The sequence below is a fragment of the Lupinus angustifolius genome, chromosome LG01 (assembly GCF_001865875.1).
Source record: "Lupinus angustifolius cultivar Tanjil chromosome LG01, LupAngTanjil_v1.0, whole genome shotgun sequence".
Lineage (NCBI taxonomy): Eukaryota > Viridiplantae > Streptophyta > Magnoliopsida > Fabales > Fabaceae > Lupinus > Lupinus angustifolius.
The window spans coordinates 10,483,348-10,491,456 of NC_032009.1; positions in this window are offsets into that span (position 1 = coordinate 10,483,348).

Sequence of the window (8,109 nt, forward strand, 5' to 3'; positions counted from 1 at the left end):
TTTTGTAAAAGATATTTTAAAAATTAATTGTGTCTATCTACTTTAAGAGATTGTAGTAGCAGCACTCGTGTCCACACTACAACTCATCTTAAAGAGGTCAAACCTGTTTGACCATTTTAAGTGACCATACCAGCAGAAATTCATGTTCACATCACAACTCAACTTAAAATGATGGGTTAACTGTTTTAAGTGACCATGGAAGCAAACACCCATCGTTGCACCATAACTCGATTAAAAGGAGTAAATTTTATTTCTGTCAAATTACCCACTCACTCCTCTTAAGCGATCATTACTCATGCCCACACCACAACTCGATTAAAAGAGACAAGTTTGTTTTTTATTGAATTAATTGGTTGACCATTTTATTCATTCACTCATGTCCCGATCACAACTCGATTAAAAAGGGTAGATTTTATATTTTTATGGAATTATCGGCTTACTCCTCTTTAGCGATCATGGCAGCAACAGTCAAATCCTTACCACAAATTGGGTAAAAGGGATAAGTTTATTTACAAAATTCAATCTTTACTATTATTACTTACATTTTGTACTCACTTATTATTATAATTATAAATGGCATAAAGATAAAAAGATATACACCTGTAGCTAAATGAAGACAAGTGCACAAGGTTGCATGCCATTAGTCATTAGCTTGTGGATACAATGGTTATAGTATTCAAATGTTACCTGTATGTCCCGTTTGACATCTACAAGTACATTGTTTTTTATAATAGCTTACACCACCAACTAACGGTTGAAACATCTTCTTAGCTTCTTCATCTTTTTTTATAAGCGAATTAATTCAATAAACAAACACAAGGGGTGTCAACTCAATTATAGAGAAAAAACACTCTCAAGACACATATCTAAGACTCAATAACTAAGACACATATCTAAGAGACTCTAGTTTAGACATGAAGCTCTTGAATCTTTGGCATGTTGATTTGTTGAGTTGTCTTTAAGCTTTCACTAATTCCTTTGTATTCATCAAAACATAGGCAAGTTAAGTGTTATCTTGACACTTTGCACTTTCAAGTATTTCATTTAATGAGTGTTTTTAAAAAAAATATAAAAAAAGGGAAGGCTTATCACTTTTATGGTTTTATAAAATTAAATAAATAATAATACCCATTAATAGGTATTGCAATAACTTGTGAAATTTTATTGAGTCACGAATCATTTTTTTGCTAAAAATATCTTTTAATCATTTTTTTGCTAACAATGTGTTTTAATCATTTTTGCGTTCTTATATAATTAAATAATTATTTCAACTTATTTATAGGTATTAGAGCATTTTTTATGGCTTCTTAAAATTATTTGTGTAGGGGAAAAACACATTATCCAGATATCTAGAAACCAATTTATCCTCATTCTAATGTTTTAATCTTAATCAATAGTTATAAAGTCAATTAACTACCAACGATTTCATTTTGAATAACTACCAATTTATCCACAACGTATAAATAAGAAAGTGTTGTTGAAGATTACAAAGTAATAACGCTTTCTTAATTATGCGTTTTTGATTTTATACGACATTTTAAGTTTCAGGGACATTAATGGTTGGTTAGTTATGTGTCTCTTTGTTTGTTGAAATATTAATGGTTGAGTGGTTATGCGTCTCTATGTTTGTTGAAATATTAATGGTTGAGTGGTTATGTGTCTTTTCGTTTGTTGAACTATTAATGGTTGCTCATCTATAAATATTATGGTTCACTTCATGTTATATTTCATCAGTAAGAGTGTGTGTTTCTATAGGACTATGTTCAAAATGTTAAACGTTCTAAAGTTGTATTTCTGTTTCAAAATCATGTCAAGGAGGTCTTTAACATCTTTTGATTTGACAAAAGGACCCAGATTTCATAAGGAAAGTGATTGTTATACAATATTTGCGTCAGATGATGAAGATTTAATTTTTAAAATATTTAGTTCATTGATCTCTTTCAATTTTTCAGTTCATTGATTTCCCTTATTTAAATCTTTTGATTATCAAAAAGGAACCAGATTTCATAAGGAAAGTGCTTGTTATACAATATTTGTGTGAGATAAGGAATTAATTTTTAAATTATTTAGTTCATTGATTTATCTTATTCGATCAGTTCATTAATTTCCTTCATTGAAATCTTAGCAAAGAGGTCTTTAACATCTTTTGATTTTCCAAAAGGAAATCAAGGAACTGTTATACAAGATTTGTGTAGAGGGGTCGAGGAAAAAATTATGGAGAAGATTTGTTTCTTTTTCGTTGTATTTTTTATCTACCAAATTATTTAATTCATTATATTCGTATGTACCAAATTATTTAGTTCATTATAATGTATTTTGCCTCTCTGAATGAATAATATAACAATTATTTTGGATGTTAATTTCTATTTTTTGTTAATTATTTAAATGGTTATTTTCTTTTATACTTTTTCTGTTCCAAATTAATAAACACAATAAAAAAATTAATAATACTTAATAAATACAAATACAAATTGACAAAACGTAATGTTTAATATTTTTCCAGTTTCGTATTAATAAACACAATTATATAGTAATATACTTCATGACAACTTCATGTTAATTAACATAAATTCATATTGTATATATATTTTCCTCTTATATAAAATGTTAATTTAATAGCGTGTAATTACGAATACGCTGTTAATTTGGAAAATGAGTTCAGTTTAACAGCACACAATAACGATTGCGCTGTCAATTAGATTCTATTCAACCACACTACACCTAGGTAGCGATGTTGATGTGTTCATGAAAATGAGTAGTAAACAGTTGGATACACAACAACAACTCAATCCTTAATATACGTTGTTGAAGTTGTCAATCCAATAGCACTACATGAGGGTAGTATTAATTTGGAAAATGAGTTCAGTTTAACAGCACACAATAACGATTGCGCTGTCAATTAGATTCTATTCAACCACACTACACCTAGGTAGCGATGTTGATGTGTTCATGAAAATGAGTAGTAAACAATTGGATACACAACAACAGTGCAATCCTTAATATGTGTTGTTGAACATGTCAATACAACATCGCTATTGTTAATATGTGTTGTTGAATTTTTAATACAACAACAACGCAATCCTTAATATACGTTGTTGAATATGTCAAGACAATAACGCTACAATTAATATGCATTGTTAAATTGTAATACAGTTTAAATATCTAAAACATGAATTGTTCCCTCTATACTCTCAAACTTAATCGAAAATAAATCCTCATACTCTCAACAAGACAAGCAAATCGTTGCTCAAAAACGAACTCCACGAGGAACTCCTCGAAGGATGGCAACACATTGGTAAGCTACATTGATGCTGTTGTTAGGCAGAATGTGAAGCTAACATTCAACAAATGGAGTGATGTAGGGAATACCATGAAGGAGCATATTTGGAATGAAATAAGAGTAAGTTTATTTTTCAGTTTTTGTGTCTTCATGCAATGTATGTATAAGTGTTACATTTTCATGCAATCTACGTATATTTGTCCATTTTCATGCAATGTACGTATATGTGTTATATTTTCATGCAATGTACGTATATGTGTTACGTTTTCATGCAATGTATGTATATGTGTTACGTTTTCATGCAATGTAAGTATATGCATGTGTTTTCATGCAATGTACGTATATGCATGTGTTTTCATGCAATATATAATGTATGTGTTTTATTTCAGTCAACTTTTGATGTTGGTGAGGAGCATAAGGATTATATCCTTAAATCGGTTGGCAAGGCTCTCCGACAATTCTGAACTGATGCCGGCAAATTACTCAGAAATGCTGATAGCAATGTCAACCTAAAACCTCTAACTAAATATGCAAATATCGTTGATGAAGAGGATTGGAAGACTTTTATCACCCTACGCACACAAAATGAGTCTTTCTTGGTAAAATCATATTCTTTGTATTGACTTTTGTATATATGCTTTTGTATATGATTGTTGATATTAATATTGTTTATTGTTTTAGAAATTAAGTAATGAAAACCACAAGAGGGCATCCAAGCCTTTATATCCATACCGAGCTTCTCGAGCGGGATATAGAGGAATCGAGGAAAAAATTGTAAATACTGTTAATTTGTAAGTACATTATTGGTTATGTTTTGTATGCATATATATCTAATTACATTATTATTGGTTATGTTTAGTTAGTTGGAGAACAAAAGCGATACACATATGACTCCGCATGGAGTAGAACTCGATGTTCTATGGCTGGATGCTCGTAAGAACAAGGATGGTGTCGTCGACAATGAGGAAGTTCAAGAAACGACAAGACGTGTTGTAAGTGCTCATTTTTTAATTATAGTTAATTTCCATACTTTATTATTTAAAATGTGATTAATTAATATTATGTTTTTTCTTGATTTGTCAGGTTGCCCTAAAACAAAAGGAGGCAAACTCGGATAGTCACAAAATACTTGAAAAGGAGGCAAACTTGGTGTTCTGTTCTATTTTTGTATGCATTCAGATTATTTTCTGTTGTGTGAATAACCGTGTAGAATTAGGAATAATGGTGTTCGACGGTGCTTTTTTATGAATGCACTGTCGTTATACCTATACAACATCGTTTTTTAACAATGTGTTGTTGATTACGTTGAATTCGACATCACATTCACAAAAAAGTGTTGTTGATTACATTGAATTCAACAGCACATTCATAAAAAACATTGTTGAATACTTATCTCTCATTTATTCTCTTTTAGCTATACAATAACGTATTCGGTAAGAAGCATTGTCGATATGATCAACAAAACTATTTCCTCTGCACTTAATCACTTAACACAATGCTTAATCGATTAATTGTTTGAATGTTATTTATTTCCATTATTAATTATTCTATATATTTACTTAATTGTCATTAATTTAATGTCCTAATGTAATTACTAATTTGAATTTCATTATAAAAAAAGGAATTAGTAAAAAAATTATTATGTCTTCCACAACGTTTCCTTAAGATTGTGCGGTGGAACGCTTACCTTCTTTATTTTTGAATGGGGAGTTCTTCCATAGTGTTTCCTTAAGATTGCGTTGTTGATTATATATCATTGGCAGCGCCATCTTTACTATGTGATGTTGATTATGTATAATTGACAGCGTCTTGAAGATACTATCAAACCCTAAAAAATTAAAATGTTCCCGCATTCTCACACATTCATCATCAATCTCAAGACTCATTTACTCAATAGAGAAACTCATTTGCTCTCAAAATCGACCTCGACAATCATTGAACTTCATCGTCATTCACTCATTCAACACCGAAAATCATTCACTCATTCAACACGAAAATCATTCAACACCGATTTCGAAAATACTTCACTCATTTAACCTCAAAATCATCATTCACGCATTCAACACCGAATTGAAATTGAGTTTTTCTTATAGTGATTTGCCTTTTTAATTACATTATATTTATCTTGTATTGAGTGATTTCACTCATTTAGCTTGTATTGAGTTGGGGTTTTCGAGTTCCGACTCATTTAGCTTAAAGTATGAGTTACGGTTTCCCCAATTTTAATTACATAATAATGCATTGGCTCTACTTGGTGAGGTTAACTCCAAGCTTTAGGGATTTATGCATTATATTTTTTTGTTAATAGAAAAGGAATCGAAAATTGATGAGTGTCAATCGATTGATGAAGGAGTATGAAGAAGGAGTGAAATCTTTTGTTAGGTTTGCAATTGATAATGCTGAAAACCCTAATAGAATTGTATGTCCTTGCTTAAGATGTTGCTACTTAAACCGAATTACTCCAAATGAGTTAAAAGTTCATTTAGTGTGTCACGGTATTGATCAAAGTTACACATGTAGGACAAGACATGGTAATAAGAGAGACGTTATGGATTGTGATGATGAGATGCATATAAAAGACAACTACACAAATTCATATGAAGACGATCATTTTGAGGAAATGGCAAACATTATCGAAGAGAATCTTCAGGATTGTCATGAGATGTTTCAGCGGTTGATAAGTGATGTTGAGAAATCATTATATGATGGTTGTACTAAATTCATAAGATTGGCAGTGGTGTCAAGGTTGTATAAGTTGAAATCTGTTAATGGATGGACTGATAAGAGTTTCACCGACTTGCTTTCACTTTTGAAGGATATGTTGCCGGAAGATAATGTACTCCCATCTCGAACATAGGATGCAAAACAAATGTTACGCTCCATAAGCATGGACTACACTAGGATACATGCTTGTGAAAATGATTGCATCTTATTTTTTAATGAGTATGCTTCATTAAAGTTGTCCTAAATGTAATGTATCACGATATAAGAAGGAAGACTCAATTCCCAAAAAGGTTGTATGGTATTTTCCCATCAAAGCAAGATTCAAGTGTATGTTTAGCAATGTCGAAGATGCAAATAAGTTGACATGGCATGATGAAGAAAGGATTAAGGATGACAAGCTTCGGCATCCTGCAGATTCTCCTCAATGGAGAAAAATTGGTCACGACTATCCTAGTTTTGATCAGGAATCAAGAAATCTATGCCTTGCATTGTCAACAGATGAAATTAACCCATATAGTATTCAAAGTTGCTCCCATGGTACTTGGCCAATGATGTTGGGGATATACAACCTACCTCCTTCTCTATGCATGAAGCGCGAATATATGATGTGATCTATGTTAATTTCTAAACCTAAACAAATAGGAAATGACATAGACATATATTTGGCTCCATTAATTGAAGACTTGAAGCCAATGTGGGAGACAAACATAAATTTATATGATGCGTATAGGGAAGAAAGCTTCAAGTTGAGGGCTTTGTTGTTCGGCACAATTAGCGATTTCCCTCCATATGATAATTTGTCTAGATATAGTACAAAAGGACATTTTGCATGTCCTGTATGTGAAGACAATACTCATTCAATGAGGTTGGAACATTATAAGAAGAATGTCTTCCTTGGCCATCGACGATGGAGAAAAGCATCATCACTATCGACGATTTTTTCCTTCACATCATCACTATCGACGATGGAGAAAAGCATTTGATGGAAACAATGAAGAAGGTCGTGCTCCTTTGCCGTTGACAAGTGACCAATTATTTCAAAAGCTAAAGGGTTTGAATACTAACTTTGGTAAACCTTTTTCAAAAGAAATTGTCACAAGTGGATGGAAGAAAAGGTCAATCTTCTTTGAATTGTCATATTGGAGTTCATTATATGCAAGACATTTCCTCGATGTTATACATATTGGAGAAAATGTGTTTGAAAGTCTCCTTCGAAAACCTCCTTGGTACCTTACTCAATGTCCCTGGTAAGACCAAAGATGACTTGAATGCAAAGTTGGTCTCGATAATGAAGGGAAAACTTATATTTCTACCTCCAACAGCTTATACTTTGTCGATGAAGGAGAAAATGGAATTTTGTAAATTTATTCATGGTGTTAAAGTTCCAGAGGAGTACTCTTCCAACATTCAAAAGCTCGTATCAATAAAATACCTCAAGTTAAAAGGTTTTAAGTCTCATGATTGTCATGTACTTATGGAGCATTTCTTGCCTATTGGAATACGGCCAATTCTACCTAAAAAAGTTCGAGGTAACTAGGTTATGCTTCTTATTCAAGGCAATTTGTAGCAAAGTGATCGATCTTAAGAAATCACCTACATTGCAAAGACAAATTATTTTGACTTTGTATGAGCTTGAAATGTATTTCCCACCTTCTTTTTTTGACATAATTGTTCATCTAAGCATTCATCTTGTTCGAGAGATACACCTATGTGGCCCTTCCTATATGAGATAGATGTACCCCTTTGAGTGTTATATGAAGATATTAAAAGGGTATGTGAAGAACCGATCAATACCAGAGGGTTGTATTGTCGAGCGATATGTTGTTGAAGAAGCTCTTGATTTTTGTATCGGATACATTACCGATGGTGATTTCATGGGCATTTCAAAGCCTCGATATGCAAAACAAATATATTTGGTGAAGGTTTTATTGGGAATGAAATATTGACTATAACAAGAACTGAATTGGAGCTAGCGCACTTATATGTTTTACATAATGCCGACGAGGGTGAGCCATATGTTGAAACACACAAGGAAATCCTAAGGAAGTCTTACCCAAGTAAGAATGAAAATTGGATTTCCAAAGAGCATAATCGGTGTTTCATAA